Source organism: Puma concolor, chromosome C2 (genome assembly GCF_028749965.1).
Source record: "Puma concolor isolate L17-30 chromosome C2, mPumCon1.1.hap2, whole genome shotgun sequence".
Taxonomy (NCBI): domain Eukaryota; kingdom Metazoa; phylum Chordata; class Mammalia; order Carnivora; family Felidae; genus Puma; species Puma concolor.
Genome location: NC_141675.1, coordinates 107707857 through 107725229, shown reverse-complemented (window position 1 = coordinate 107725229; position 17373 = coordinate 107707857). Strand labels below are relative to the sequence as shown.

Genomic DNA, 17373 nt, shown 5'->3' with positions numbered 1-17373 from the left:
AGAGGGGTAAGAGGTGGCTTCAGGGGAAACCAAGGTGAATTAATGTGGCTCCATTTATATTTCTTCTTTTGTAAATATTGTGTTTATTTTAGGCCTATAATCCATGAATAATTACTTTGGATGTGTTTTAGATTTTGATATCAGATGATAATTATAGTTTCTTGCTCTTGTTTCCTGTACTAACTTAATTAACTTAATATGTTAAATTGCTTTCTAAAGAGACGTTTGTTTGCTAACAATACAATTAATTTCCATATCCTTCCTCTCTGCAAATATCTTTCAGAACAAAGAACAAATGAACTGAAATGATAGAAGGAAAGGAAGAAGGGAAGGTGAGAGAGAGGGGAAAGAGAGAAAAAAATCAGAAAGTAAAGGGAAAATAATTTAAAGCAATTTAAATACATAAGTGTTTCTTCAGTGATGTGGTGGACACTGAGAGAGACATTTTAAAGAAAAAAAGTTTTCTAAGTTAAAACCAGGCCCTGTTTCCCAAGAATATTTGTTTGGGATTGGGTCATCACCTATTATAGAAACAATAGTTCAAATATTAATGAACACAACAAAATTTACATAGTGTGCAACAGTGCTGAAAACTTATTAACAGAAACTTAAAATAATTTTGAGTCTTCTTAGCCTTCCTGGGAGCAAATTCTAATTTTCCTTGGCACTGTTTGTTATTCAGAATTTCATTAGTACACCAAGCTTTCTTTTCTCAAGGCTCATGTCAAAACTTATCCTTCAGAATTCCCCGTCTGATATTCTTTTGCGTTTCTTTAACATCTTCTAATGTTTAAGTCTTTGGTAAATATGTCCATGTATGTGGCAGAGTAAAATGTAAATTATTCTATAGATTCTTAAAAAACTGTTCCTAAGCTATAGTGTTGATTTACTATATATCAATGTATAAGGACAAAACTCTACTGGTTATTTCCTTTAGTTTTAGTTTTGTTTTGTTTTGTTTTGGCTATCTCCCTTCGGTTTTGTTTTGTTCTGTTTCAGGCTTTGTCTGTTTTATTCCACTACATTAAGTTAAACTAGAAGGCAAAACAGGAACCTGTAATTCATAAAGATCAAGAACTTCCTCTCATTCCTGGCTATTTCCTTTTGTAAAGCCCGAGAAAGTAAAAGGTGTGTAATCATACACTGCAGGCAGAAAGTACTCAATACACAATGCTACTTAATGCATTAGCACTGTGGTGATGTGAAGTAAAACTCAAGGTAAGATCGTTGCTTAAGGGACACCATGAATAAAATTCAATAAATTAAATGCCGGGAACGTATTTCAATCATGTATTGCTGCATGACAAATCACCACAAAATGTGGGTTAAAACAACAAACACAATTTGGGCTGGGTGCTCATCTGGGCAATTCTTCTGCTAATCTCTTGTAGGGTCACTCAAATGGATGAAGTCATCAAGTGGCTGAACTGGGGCTGAAAGACACATGATAGCCTCAATCACATTTCTGATGACTGCTGCCGGTCTCAGCTGGTTCGTCTCAAATGCATTAGCTGCAATGACTCATCTCTGCTCCTTGAGGCTTTTCATCTTATGGTGGGCAAGACATCACATGACTTGACAGTAGTAGCATTCTAAGAGGTCCAATGTAGAAGCTACAAGGTCTGCTGACACCCAGGCTCAGGTGTTATACAATGTAACTTTCACCATATTAAATTGGTCAAAGCAAGTCATAGATGAGTCTAGATTCCAGAGGTAGGGAAATAGACTCTATCTTTTGATTGGTGAAGTGGTTAAGTCACATTGCAAGGGGGTGTGCATAGAAGTGTAATAAGGATTATTGTAGAAATCATTACAGGTAATCTAGTATAGAATTGATTAAAATTTCATCCTAAAATTTATAAGTATTAAGATGTCTAAAAATCAGGAACAGAATAATCACACACACTCACATACAGGCACGCACGTGTGCACACACACACACACACACACACAGCCTGCACACTAACACACAAACTGCTCTTTCAAATATAGGAAGCATTAGAGTCACCATTTCTTTTTATTTCCTATTCAAAGAGAAAGCACAAACCAATGTCATGCAGACATTCTTAGTTCATCTTTAACTCTGAAGTACATACATGGCATAGATAGGCATAGGTTGGATCACTCAACATTTTCAAAGATCAAGTTTCAAATGAAGAGTTCAGAATTTTTACTAAATATACAAAAGTGCACATGTACACATCTTTGGGTTTAAGAATTGTCCTCTCTGATGCTAAGAGTTTCTGCTTTTTAAAACTCTATGCAAAGGCAGCTCAATAAATTTGTTCCCTCACCACCAGCAGAACCCAGCCACTGAGTTCCCTGCCCTCACTTCTCAAAGTAGATCACTACAGAGACAGTTTAGATTATAAAAAATGCTTATAAATATTTGTGGAATGAAGTCTTGGCCACTGTCTCTTCCACCACTCAGAGGAACTTACACTATTTACTCACCAAACTGTTCATGAGTAAAACCCTCAATCAAGGCCAATTAGCTATTTTTAGAGAATTCATAACACAGACTCCTTCATAAAAAGACAGAAATTAGAAACTCTAAGACTCAAGTCAGAAAGCATCCTGTCAAGGTATATGTTACTGTATTTTTACTAATATTTTGTTTGTGGTGGCCTCTTAAGAGTCTGAAGCTACAATTCATTTTCTTGAAGAAGGTTTGTTCCAGAGAATGCTGGAAATAGATAAAATAGACAATCGGAAAACATTTTACCATATAGCTCTTCCTTTATTTCTCTATTACTGCAGTAATTTCAGTTTGAACATTGCTTTTTACCCTCACCATCTGGCATCTCTTTTTCCCTAAACCCAGGAATAATCACCTGTTTATAAAATGTCTACTGAAACGGAAAGGATCCAAATTCCAAATTCTGTGTTTATTTCCTAAACATTCCTTCTCAAGAGAGGAAATATAAAACTTAGACCTCACCTGATCCCAAAACATCAGAACAAGATTGAATCTGAAAAGCTAAATTTCTAGCAATGACCTGAAAAGGATGTATAAATACAAAGAAGGAGGCCTTGACACCTCCACCCACACATGATGACTCCGATCCAGTGTTAATATTATTTATTAAATATTAGCATGTTCTTTGATGCCATGTAATTCATAAGAGAAATCAGTCATTAACCCAGGGCATGTATCTTCAAATTCTGCAACTGAATCCAGCACAGTGATAATATGAGTACAAATTTCTCTCCTATATGCTATATTGTGATATTTTCCTTTGTTAACATCTTTGATAAATTTTTTTTTCAAAATAAGAAAACAATAAGAAACCAAGAGTTTTGTGTTCTTAAAAAATTACATGGCTTTTCCACAGCTAGAAACACTGACTCAGAAAAATAAAGCTTGAGATTTTATATCTATTAATAAAATATTAGGGCCTGAGATGATGGATAAAAATCCAAAAGCTTTACTGATATTTCTAAAGTCAATGTAAAAAAATTAGAAAATAAGTTGTGGAATCATCATAGATTCTAACTGGAAGAGTTGACTTTGTTTTGTGGAATTCCCCTGCTTTCTCTCTTTGTCAAGACTTCAGCTCTGCTTCCTTTTAGAAGAGGAAGCTTTTGCATTGTATCATGTTCTGGGCACCCCTCCTACATCTCAAGAAGGAGATAGAACTAGCAGGAGTCTCAGAGAACAAGAATCTTTTTAGAATTTGTCATGGTAAATGTTCTGAATGAAGAAGAAAGATAGGAAATACAGAGACTGAGACTCTTTTTCCCTTTCATTATTCTTTCAAGTAATCACTAAAGAATCCTTAGGTATTTTCTTTTTTAAGTTTATTTATTTATTAAGAGAGAGAGGGTGGGGGGAGAGAGGATCCCAAGCAGGCTCCACACTGTCAGAGCAAAGCCTGATGAGGGGCTCAAACCCACGAACCTGTGTGATCATGACCTGAGCTGAAATCAAGAGTTGGACTCTTAACCAATTGAGCCACCCAGGTGCCCCAAGAATCCCTAGACATTTTCGCATACAAAGTAGGAAATATAGTCCCAAGGAGGTAGGGGTTGAGGTGACAGTTATGTGAAATAGTATGTGTTATTTGCTAATATCTCATTATATAGAAAATAATCTTCTATATTTTATACACAATCTGATTTTAAAGCAGTAGAACACAAAGATGGTATTTTTAAGTCAATTCTGAATGATTTCTCCCTTACACCCATGTGAAGGGTAATCTGTATGTTGACACTGATATTTGCATTGAGTCCATATTATCCAGCAAAGTAACCAAGGATCCAAAGCCCATAGATCAGGCCCTAATCTATAAAAAGTTCTGGGCAACACAAGGATGGCTACAAATGTCCATAGTCCATCAGTTTCCATACCTCCCCCTAATAATGATAAGTCCTTTTGTCCTTATAATATTAGAAACATAGCAAAGTAATCAGTTACTTATTAGGATCATAACAGCATTATTTACATGCAATTTACCAAATATCAATTATATCAATAAACTGAAGGTACATACAATTTTGAGGTCTTTTTATTTTAATCATTGAATGCCTACTACTCTTTATCTTTGATTTGCTATATTTTGAACACGATATGCCTAGATGTACCACTTTTTCTCATCCTTCTGGGTGTTCTCTGAGCTTCTTGGATCTATGATTTGGTATCTGAAATTAATTTCAGGAAATGCTCAGTCATTATTGTTTTGAATATTTCTTCTCTTCCTTTCTCCCTTTCTTCTCCTTCTGGTGTTCCCATTACACATATGTTACTTTTTTTGTAGTTGTTGCATTGTTCTTTGATATTCTGTTTTTTTTTCTGTTTGCTTTTCAATTTTGGAGATTTCCAGTGAGATATCTTCAAGTTCAGAGATCCTTTCCTCAGTGTTCAATGTACAAACAAGCCCATGAAAGACATTCTTCATTTCTGTTACAGTGTCTCTGATCTTTAGCATTTCTTTTAGTTCTTTCTTCAGACAGAGTTCTTTCTCTGTCTACATCATCCATCTGCTCTTGCTTGTTGTCTACTTTATTCATTAGAGCCCTTAACATATTAATAATCATAGTTGTTTTAAATTCCCAGTCCGATAATACCAACATCTCTGCCATATCTGAGTCTAATTCTGATACTTACTCTGTCTCTTCAAACTGTGTGGTGTTGTTTTTGTTTGTTTTTTTGTTTGTTTGTTTTATCCATTAGCACACCTTGTATATTTTCTTTATAACTGACCATGATGTACTGGATAAAAGTAGCTGCTGTAAATGGACCTTTAATAATGTAGTGTTGAGGTGTGAGGGGAGAGGGAGCATTCTACAGTCCTATAATTAGGTCTCAGTCTTTTAGCGAGCCTGTACCTCTGATCTGTGAACCTCACGAGTGCTTCTTAGGTTATTTTACCTTCCTTAGGTGGGACAGAGTGCCTACAGTGGGGTGAAGCTTTATTTTTTTCAGGTCAGTTAGGCTCTGATAAAACCCCAACAAACGACACAGGCTTTGGTTACATAGGTTCTCCTGAGGGAAGACCTTATAAAGAAGACTAGAAAGCTCTGGCATATTTCAAAATGGTTCATTTTCCCCTTCCCCTACTAAAAATTCATGGAGGTAAAACTCACAAAAATGTACCACCTGCCCCTATGACTCCATTCCCTGGACTTTGCAAGTCTCAAATTTATCCACACCGATCCTCCAGCAATTCATCAGTTACAGTTCAGTTTCCTACCCCAACACTGCTTCTCCTGATGTTTCTACTCTAGGGCTTTTGTTCCACTAAGTTCTGATCTTCTATATTCACCTGTTAGTCTCTCCAATTTTGGAAGCAGTGGTTTGTCCTATGACCTAGTTCCCTTATGGGTATAAGAAGTGTTATTGACCTTTAACTTGTTCACATTTTCACTTGTTAGGACAGAGTGACAACTTCCAAGCTTCTTACATGCGAGACTAGCCTACGACTCTTTACTAAGCAATTTAAATACTTCATCTCAGAAAACTCTCACAACACTCAGTTAAGAAGTATCATTAGCCCCATATCAAAGAGGAGTAAACCAAAGTTTATGACAATTAATTATCTTAACCAAGATATCCAGGTGGCACCTGATGGAGCTATCATCAAACCCAGGAATGCCTGTTACTAAAACTACTACACCATTTCTTTGTCCCCATCCTTGTCCAGCACTTCCACTGTCCTACTCCATCATTATCTTCTAGTTTCTTTCTTAAAGTGGTCCATGACTCAAGCTTTGGAACCACAAAACCTTCAAATAATATAGAGCTATATACAGCTTTAAGACTCATTGAAATTATTTCAAGCCCAATTTTCTTATATATAAAATGAGGAAAATAGTCATCATAAAGAGTCATTATAAAGATTAGGGAGAAACAGAGAGAGAGAGAGAGAGAGAGCAATATATCAATTAAATGGATTCTTATATCTACATATCTATAATTATTTATTTTTTATATAATGTTTATTTATTTTTGAGAGAAAGAGAGAGAGAGAGTGCAAGCAGGGGAGGGGCAGAGAGAAAGAAAGAGAGAGATGGACTCTGAAGCAGGCTCCAGGCTCTGAGCCATCAGCACAGAGCCCGATGCGGAGCTCGAACTCACAAACCGTGAGATCATGACCTGAGCTGAAGTTGGATGCTTAACCAACCGAGCCACCCAGGTGCCCCTATAATGATTTCTACAGTCATACATGTGTATTAAGTGCTAAGTACATTTATGTTAGCCAGTATACATTATATGCCACTTACTTACCCCAATCTGTATTGTTTTGAGAGCACTCATTTCCATCATTCATGCTTTTCTCCAAAGCAAAGTTATTCTGCTATTACCTACTATGAGTCTTGTCTTACTGAGTTCAATGGCCTTTGGTAAAAAGCATTTCTTCTAGGCTGAGTGCTGACTAGAAGACAATTCTTTATTTAAAAAAGATAAATTTCTAGCTATCTATAAAAACCAAAACAGTTACTAACTGCCCAACCCACAGCTACAGAAGATCATATTATTATTAATAATACTATGTTTAAAAAATAATAATAATACTATGTTTAGTTAATTGCTGCCACTTATAAAGCACTTACTATTGACAAACAGAACGTGCCTCACTGAACAAATATTATCTTGCTTAATTTGTCCAGGCTGCTTATTGACTGATGGAGATTTTGCCATATAATCATTTCATGCCCACTTATGCTTGAATTACAGTAGAAAATCAAAGAGGAGGGGTAAGAAATAATGAACATTTTCATTCTCAGTAAAAAATCTTGGATCTAGAGCTTTAAGCAAGAAACTCTGCTTCTACTTTTGATGGACCAGATTCTCCAAAGGGCGCTGTTTTTTATTTTATTTTATTTTATTTTATTTTATTTTATTTTATTTTATTTGTTTATTTTAAAGAGAGAGAGAGCAGAGAAGAGGAGTGGGGAGGAGGGGAGGCAGGAGAGAGAATCTTCAGTAGGCTCCAGGTTCAGTGTGTAGACCGTCACAGGGCTCAATCCCAGGACACTGGTGACCTGAGCAGAAATCAAGAGTCCAGTACTCAACCAACTGAGCCACCCAGGCATCCCCATAGGGCGCTTTTTTTACAAAACACTAGATCCCAGCTACACTGGAATAAACACAAGGTAGATTCTGGCTCCTGAAAAGAAACCTAAATTGAGAAACATGAAACTATGCTTTGACAATGACCCATGAGAGCTGTTCACAACCAGCCCTTATGATTACATCTTGCATTTGGTACTGGCCACATTTGTTGTCATTTTGGCTCACTGAAATTCCAGAAAGGGACTTGGGTTTTATCTCTCTTACAACCTAGCCACCAGGTATTTGATTACACTTCACATGTCTGAAGTGACAAATTTGATTATGTGTCATCATATGTCTTGTACCCCTTTAAAGGTTGTGTGTTTCAACATTTGTCAGAGCTTTTATTTAATATATTGGTCAAATCATAATCTTCCTTTCCACAAAATTGTGTGATTGTTGGGCTTATTTTTTTTAATTTATTTTTTTTAATGTTTACTTATCTTTTAGAGACCAAGAGAGACAGAGCACAAGCCAGGGAGGGGCAGAGAGAGAAGGAGACGCAGAACCCGAAGCAGGCTCCAGGCTCTGAGCTGTCAGCACAGAGCCTGACACGGGGCTCGAACCCATGAACTGTAAGATCATGACATGAGCCGAATTCTATCACTTAACTGACTGAGCCACACAGGTGCCCCTGGACTTATTTTTAATACGTCTTTATTATTTCCAACTGAATTGCTTTGCTCTTACTTGATTATAAAAACAAACAAAATACACAAAAACCTGTAAAGCCTTAAACAGAAATCATTAAAGTCATACATTTAAGTGAAGGGATAGTCCCTAGCCCCTGGTTTAAAGAGAAAAGCATTTCCTTAAAGGGCAGTGCAGTAACCAATTAGCTCTTCCCAACTAGTTTGAATTTGTTAATCAGATTAAACAGGGCCACTGATTGAGGAGAAGGAGGGAAAGGGAAGAGAAAGGCAGAGAGAATGGCACACAGCCAAGAGATAAAAATGAGGAGCTAAAGTGTTAGACCTTTAGACGCTATGGATTGGCAATGTAAAAATAAAGGGAAGCACTAACACAAGATCCACAAAGATAATTCCAAATATTTCAAAATTTTGCCTAAGGCTAACTCTAAAAGACAAAAACATATCTCAGAAAGGTTGTCAACAGTGTAGGAGAATTTATACTTTATTTTACCTAATGGAAACAAGTGAGAAAAGGAGTGCTAAGCTGCACTGAAAGGATGTTTTCTTCCTCTACATCAAATAAATACTAAATTTTCATCCACCTTTTTTTTTAAACATGCCCTAACTCCCTACTCAGGAGTCCTGTAGATTTCAAGCATTAATTCGTAATTGTGAAGTCAATGCAATTCACAGGAAAAGCAGATGAGCTATCTTATTCTTATTAAGTTAATATCTTTAAAGAACAAGAAAAAATGGGGGTTGGCTGATTGTTAATACACATCATAAAGGCAAAGAGGTTGAAATAAGTTCTACTTTTGACAATGTTATGATGCATGTGGTTTGCACAGTATGTTGTTTTCAAATCCAAACGCAGAGTACAGAAGGAAGGTGCGTTTCAAGATCAGAGGATTGTTAAGGGACAATCTGGCTCCTCTGTGTTTGCACTAACCCCAAATTAAATATCAGAAGATTCTGTCACATTGGTTTAAATTTTTGCTCAATTTTACCTTACTAGAAGGAATAGGCAGCTTGTTCTCAAAGTAAACCAGTAATGAAGAACACAGAAAAATCATAGATCTACTGATTGCCTACTGACTTAAAGACAAACTTCAAATTATAAAAAGTTATTTTGAGTCATGTTAAAAATTGTAATCACTTTCACATTTAGTAACGTAAGAAGTGGTTTTAACTTCCTAAACCAAAAGCATCGCTGGAGATTTCCTGACCCCTAACTTTAAGAGTATGTTTATTTCCTTAAAAAAATATTTGAGTGACTACAATGTACTTAGCGCTCTTATAAGTCTTGGGGATATGTCAGCGAACAAGAAAGTCTACATGCAAAGAATTTTCTAGCGGGGTGAGGCAGTGTGCTTGTGCATATGCATGTATGTGTGCTTGTGTTTGTGTTTGTGTGGGTGTGTGTTTGTGTAGGAGTAACAGAACATGGACTGTAAATAAATAGACAAATGGGAAAAATACGAAATTTTAAAAAGTACTACTGAGGAGAGAATGACTCAATTACTAGTTAAGATTTGATGGACAGGGAAATTTAGATGCTATTTAAACTAAGATCTCAAGTGACGAAAGGAGTCAATGAGGCAAAGATTAAGTGGGACAGTTGGCCCATAAGCTTCTGGGTGGAAATGAGGGAGAGACATCCAGTGTGGCTTTATTGTATTGGCTGAAAAAAAAGTGCTCCAAGAAAGCTCCTGGATTAGATGGGGCCTAAATTGTATAGAACTTTGTAGCTATTTGGATTCATTCTAATTGTGATAGAAAGTCATAGGGAACTTTAAAGGCTAAAATAACTTGATATATAATTTTAAAGCATCTAATTTGTATGAATTGTTAGCTAAAGCACAATCAAAATTTTATGATGAAAAAGGTACAGTAGCCTATCCATGGTGTCCATCATTTTTTGTTCATTCTCAAATAGTTGAGCGCCACTCTGGAGACAAACACTGTACTCCTTGCTAGAGATAAATGTAAGTTAACTCAAACATGGGTTCTTACTCTCATGGAGCTTACTTGCTAAGAAGAAACATAGACATTAATTAAATAGCCACACTAAAGATATATAATGACCATCTCCAAAAGTGTTCTGAAGAAAAGGAACAGCATTATATCTAAGCATGTAATAAAAGATCCAAATCCAAATAGGAAGTCATTGACAGCTTTATGTGGACCGTGATCAAAAAAATGAGTAGCAGTCAACAGATGATATTTACTTTAAGTGCAATGAAAGTTTTAATCCAGCTTTAAGCGGAGGGATGACATGATTCAATGTGAGTTTTAAAGTGATCATTCACTCTGGCTTCAGTTGGAGGATAGATTGGAGGGAGAGCAGAATGAATGTAGAGGAGGCACATTAGGAGGTCCACTTAAGAGACAATGGTAGCTGAGAACAGAATGAAGGTAACAATGAAGAGAAAAATAAGATTCTATGGATATTGAGATGATAAAGGTAATTGGTCTTGGTGACAGATTAGATAGGAATAGTGAGCGATAGGAAGAAGGAAATGGCCCGAGCAAGTGGATAAATGGCTGTCATCTACTGTGAGAAGGATAGTGAAAGAGGAAGTTTAAAAAGAAAGACCATGAATCTGGTTGTGTACATCATGAATTGTGGTATCTTCAAAACATCCAAGTGATATGTCAAGTCAATAGTTGGATATACTGATATACCAGAGAAGAGCTCTGGGCTAGAGAAATAAATCTGGGCATCACCACGGTAACCAGAACTGGCAATGTGTTGAAATTTCCTAGTAAGATACTCCAAAAAAAAAAAAAAAAGCGCCTATTTCTGACCTTTAAGAAACTCAGGATTTGATGACCCAGTAGAAAGGAACATCTTCCAGAGGGCATCTGATAGGCATGACAAGAGAACGTCAAATAATGTCAATTTTTATCAAGAACTATGAAAGGTCTGGTAGTTCTCCCTAAAAGAAAGTTAATAAGCTAGTCTGTTACTGTCTTGTGAATACCGGCACAATACACAAGACTCCTGGGTTAGAGACAAAGGACTTTATTAGTCATAGCAAAAAGAGTGGTCGTAGGAGCAGCATGATTGTCATGCTGGTTCTCCATATGTTCTAAGCGTCATGGAGTGATGCGGAGTACCCATGATGGATGCCGGCACAGGCAGTGGGTTGCATTATAGAAAAGCAACACTAAGCTTGAAAAATTAATCACTTTCATAGTTAGATAGAAGCAAGCGTGCTCTTTAACTGGAAGAAAATGCTACCTTATTCCTCAATGTTTGCTGAAAACACAACCCTGAGAAACGTCACAAGAGTAGTCAGGGACTTGAATTCTTGGCAGAGTCAGGAAAAACTTCCAGGGGCACTCAGGCCTATTGGAGATTGTATCTTCCAACAATGATCTGAAAAGACAAAACAAATTGAGGCCAGGAAAAAACATCTCAAAAGGATTTAGCAAAATGGAGATCAGCGTTAGCTTGATTAGGAGCAATTTCATCAGTGTGGTGTAATGTGAAAACTTATTATAGTGGAGTGAATGTGGGGTGTGGAAATAAGGTCACAAACACAAAACCATTTTTTTAAGAAGTCCAACTCTTAGAATATAAAAACAGGAATGACAGCTTGAGGTGGTATATTAAAATGAGAGAGGATGTTTTTGTTGTAAGTCTGGTCTTTGTAACTGCTGATGGAAATAATCAATGAAATGTTCAAAGATCAGAATATAAGATGATGTTAAATTTTCATTAATCCTGTTTAGGATATTGTTATGGGTTGAATTATGTCCACTGCCCCCCACCCCCAAAAGACACTGAAGTCCTTACCCTCAGTACTTCTGAGTGTTACCTTATTTGGCAATAAGGTTTTTGTAGATGATCAAGTTAAAATGAGGTCATAGAGTGGGTCCTAGTCTCATATGACTTTTTATAAGCATAAAAAGGGGAACTTGGGACACAGGACAGACCCATAGAGGAAGGAAGATGTGAAGACATAGGGAAAATGTCATCTCTCTAAACTGAGGAACCCCTCTGAGGCCACAAGATTAGGACAGAGTCATAGAACAAATTATCCTTCACAGCCCTCAGAAATGAACTTTGCTTACATTTTGATTTCAGACTTCTAGCTCCTAGGACTATGGGAGAATAAATTTCCACTGTTTAAGCCACCCAATTTGTGGTACTTTCTCAAAGCAGTCTTTGGAAATGAATATAGACATCATTTTCAGAAAGACTGTATTCTGATTATAAGAAACAAAAAACAAAGATTAAAACTTTCATACTGATGCATAGGGGCACTTATACCCCAATGTTTATAGCAGCACTCTCAACAATAGCCAAATTGTGGAAAGAGCCTAAACGTCCATCAACTGATGAATGGATAAAGAAATTGTGGTTTATATACACAATGGAGTACTACGTGGCAATGAGAAAGAATGAAATATGGCCCTTTGTAGCAACGTGGATGGAACTGGAGAGTGTAATACTAAGTGAAATAAGCCATATAGAGAAAGACAGATACCATATGCTTTCACTCTTATGTGGATGCTGGGAAACTTAACAGAAACCCATGGGGGAGGGGAAGAAAAAAAAGAAAAAAAAAAAAAGAGGTTAGAGTGGGAGAGAGAGCCAAAGCATAAGAGACTCTTAAAAACTGAGAACAAACTGAGGGTTGATGGGGGGGTGGGAGGGAGGGGAGGGTAGGTGATGGGCATTGAAGAGGGCATCTTTTGGGATGAGCACTGGGTGTTGTATGGAAACTAATTTGACAATAAATTTCATATAATAAAAAAAATAAATACAAATAAAAATAAAATAAAATTTGTTGGGATACAAATGTGAAAAAAATTAAAACTTTCTGAAAACTTTATTTCACTGCATTTCAGTAAGACAACGATCACAGCATATGTCTTTTTTAAGAGTGAATCATGTTGAGAGCACTACTAAAATATTCATTCTTAGAGAAATCTCAAAAAAGGAAGTAAAAGAAGAAGGAACAAAAACTCTCATGGAAATCTTCCCTTAGCAAAATAAGAAGTCCAATTCAGACAGCTTAATTCATACTCAATTACCAACCACTTTGTATTTGTTAATATTTTTTTAAATGGAGAATACAATTTATTTTAAGTTGCCTGGAAAATGGTAAAGTGGTTAATTTTTCAAACTTAGTGTTGCTCTTTGGGAATTGGCTTTCTGAAATGGTCTAAGCCAGTAAGCAATGACTCCTCCAGACTTGAAAAAAATTACCCAACCACTATGGTTTTATGTTTACTCATCTTCACACAAAGAATTACATTAGATTACCTCCCAGAATGATTATAGGAATTATCTCAAAAACATAGTTTTTAGTATAAGTGCCTTTTCTTGTACAAATTGAACACATAACAGGCTTTCTTGCTGCTGAAATAATTCTTGATTACTTACCAGTAACCTTTATTCTTATATGTGATTCCTATGCTTTTGACACAGATGTCAAGAATTTTCTCTTTTTCTTAATTTATATTTTTTCTTACTCCAGTTTCCCTAAATATGACTTTCTAAGGTCTGCCTATACTCATTGGGGCCCAGCTATAGTTAAAGGAAGCACACATTTGCACTGACAGCTGGTCAAGGGCTTTCCAGTAGGCAAACAATGGTCAATCTTATTTAATATAGCTCAGTTTATATGGTTTCTAGCTCCAAAATATTTTCTGTATCTTAACATTATTATTATCATTTTTTTGAGGAAGTGAAAATATCTCATACTTCCTCTCATGAATCAGTCTTTGGGATATTTCCATTTAGCTTTCCAAATGCCTACAGACACCACATGAGTTTCTACTTGTAGCAGGAATGAGACATAAGTCAAAGACTCTGACCATGTGATCACAGAAATATTCCAGCAAAACCACAGGTAAAGAAAATGCTCATGGAAAACCCAGAAGAATATCTACCCATTGGAGCAAATGGAGACATAAAACTGGTCCAAATTGTTGAAGTCATTTCAAATTATTGCCAATTCCTCAGAACATACACTCCTGTGATGAAAACAAAATCAAACATTGATAGTATAGTTCACAATTACCTATCTTGGTCCCCTAGCTTTTTGGAAAAACATTCCAGAGTAGGCAGTGAAGGCTACACTCTCATTGTGCAGGTGAGTACTCATCAAATAAAAAAAATAGTTCAATCATCTGAAAAAATCTTCCTATAAAGAGCAAAATAGCAGGCATACCAGCCTAGCCTTGCACACTAGCTATGTGCACAGCATAATTTCAAAATAGCCTCTAGTCATAATAGTTCTGGAAATATGTTGTGGTATTATCAAGACAAATAAAACATGAAAAGTCCATTTATTTATAAAAATAAACCCATCTTAACTTTTCATTTATACAAGTATGCTTTTGTGAAGTGGTTTGCCTCTCAAAAAATAAAGCTTACATTTAAGAATTCTGCAATATCATTGGGGTGCCTGAGCGGCTCAGTCACTTAAGCAACTAACTCTTGGTTTCGGCTCAGGTCATAATTTCACAGTTTGTGAGTTCAAGCCCCACATCAGGCTCTATGCTGACAGCACAGAGACTGCTTGGTATTATCTGTCTCTCTCTGTCTTTCATCCTTCCCACCCCGTCTCAAAATAAATAAGCATTTAAAAAAAAATCCCTCAATATCAGGATCCTAAAAATTAGCTTTATATTTATTATTATCATCACTACTATTATTATCTAAAAGCTATATGGAGTATTAGTAACTAAGAATGTAGTTACACACATATACACACTTCAATATAATTGTATAGTTTATACTAAATTGTTTTCATTACATTATTTGGGTATAAATAAACTCCTAGAAACTAATATTAATATTTTCCCCCTAAGAGCAGTAGTTTGGCTTTGGGGGCAAAAAGAGGGGAAGGGATATTCTATATAAAAATAATTTAAATATTTGGGGGAAAAAACTTTTCACAGTTCAGTACCCTAGAGATTACACTCAATGTTCTTTCTTAAATTTATTTCTCTATAAATTAAATTCAGACAGTAAAGTACTATATCCATTATCAATTTTTTTCCAGTAGCTGAGCACATTCTCAAGAGAAAAACATGTTATTAAAATTATATAGGGTATTTGATATATTTATTAAACGAAATGGTTATTTAATGCTCTTTTTAAATGCATGAATTTTATTACTTAATTATGCTTATTTATAACATGAATATAATCAGTTTTAAGCATAGTGAAAGAATGTTTATAATACAATTCTATCATAAATGTTTTGAAATATAACTGAGGACTATCCCAGAGATCTTTTGATGTAATTAATAATAACATATTATCCTGAGATTTTTGGTTTTGGTTTTTGTTGCTTTTTTTTTTAGCGGGGGTGGGGATTGTGATCTGCCTCTTATGTTGTTTTCACTGAGAACTCCGACAAAAGTAAGGAATGAGGATCATTAAAATTAAATATATACTTTCTTAGCTGTCCTGAAATGGAATCGGAGACGACTACCCTCACGTGTCATCATGAATACATTCCCTTTGGAATGTATTCAGCAATCAGTTGAAAATGAAAAATCAGAATTAAGGAGGATGAAGGGACTGGGACAGATTTAAATGTCATTCAAATAACAAGGAAATTGAAACTCTGAAAAAGGAAGAAAAACCCCAAGAGAAGACATCATAGAAGAAAAACATTAGGCCAATGTATGAGGCTTGGGAAAATGTCACCTGAGTCAGGCAAAACTATATATCAGAATATGTGTAATGTTTGGGGTATTTCAGGAAAATTTCCAGGGACCAGACTTCCATAACAAGTCATAGTGTAATGAGTGTCTGAGGGAGGTTAAGCAAAATTGCCCTTTCTCCCTTTCTTAAAAAGTACAGATTTATTATTGACTTTAATTTTTAACACACAAATGCTACATTGGATTCATTTGGACAATGTCTACTAAGTATACAAAAACTGAAATTAATAAGATTATAATATTATTGTTTTTAACATGCCAGAATTGTGGATTCCAGCTTCATATAGTTATATTTATAGATGTCACATACATTCCAACCCTGCCACCAGTGCTCAAGATACCCTTAAAATAGCTCTCAAGGCTGTAAGTACATTAAGTAGTGACAAACTTCCTTTTGAAGGTACGCTTGATCTTGGGGCACCTGGGTGACTCAGTTGGTTGAATGCAGACTCTTGATTTCTGCTTAGGTTATGATCCCACAATCGAGAGTTAGAGTCCCTCATTGGTCTTGGCATTGAGTGTGGAGCCTGCTTAAGATTCTCTCTCTCTCTCTCTCTCTCTCTCTCTGCCCCTCTCCCTGCTCTCACTTTTTGTCTCTCTCTAAAAAATAAAAAATAAAATAAATTTTTAAAAATTGAAGGTCTGCTTGATCTTTTCAAACAACTATATAAACATAGTTTATAGTTTAAAACTACTATACACAAAACGCTTGTTAAAATCTTAAAAGCCCTCTCTTAAAAACTGAGAACAGGGGCGCCTGGGTGGCGCAGTCAGTTAAGCGTCCGACTTCAGCCAGGTCACGATCTCGCGGTCTGTGAGTTCGAGCCCCGCGTCAGGCTCTGGGCTAATGGCTCAGAGCCTGGAGCCTGTTTCCAATTCTGTGTCTCCCTCTCTCTCTGCCCCTCCCCCGTTCATGCTCTGTCTCTCTCTATCCCAAAAATGAATAAACGTGAAAAAAAAAAAAATTAAAAAAAAAAAAAAACTGAGAACAAACTGAGGGTTGATGGGGGGGTGGGAGGGAGGGGAGGGTAGGTGATGGGCATTGAAGAAGGCATCTTTTGGGATGAGCACTGGGTGTTGTATGGAAACCAATTTGACAATAAATTTCATATATTAAAATAAATAAACAAATAAAATCTTAAAAGTCCTCACCATTCCTTCTTCATTTCCCTTCTCATCCTGGTCTTTCTCCCCTTCAAATACCCAACTAGATGTTCTCAAACCTGGCTACACTAGAGTATTTTAAAAAAATACTTTTGCCTGCAATGTACCTCTGGAGTCGGGCTCATACCCTGGTATTTTTCAAAAATTTCCACAGATGGCTCTTTTGTGCAGCCAATGTGGAGAAAAACTGATTTAGACAATTTTCTTCAATTGCCTCAAGGAGGGGATATGATAAAACTGACAAAAAAAATCTTGAGTCCTTTTCTACCTTTGTGCGTCAGAAGTCTGTGTCATTAAGAGAAAGGTTTAAGGAGTTGATGCCTCGCC

General features: G+C 36.1%; 1 long non-coding RNA gene across 1 annotated transcript in view; it reads right to left on the bottom strand.

The window, feature by feature from the left end:
* Positions 1 to 17373, bottom strand: part of LOC147577480 (uncharacterized) — a 208358-nt gene that overhangs the window by 12898 nt on the left and 178087 nt on the right. The window contains exon 2 of the long non-coding RNA XR_015240335.1: positions 11432 to 11569. This is a non-coding gene — a long non-coding RNA (uncharacterized LOC147577480). The remainder of the gene's footprint in view (positions 1 to 11431; positions 11570 to 17373) is intronic.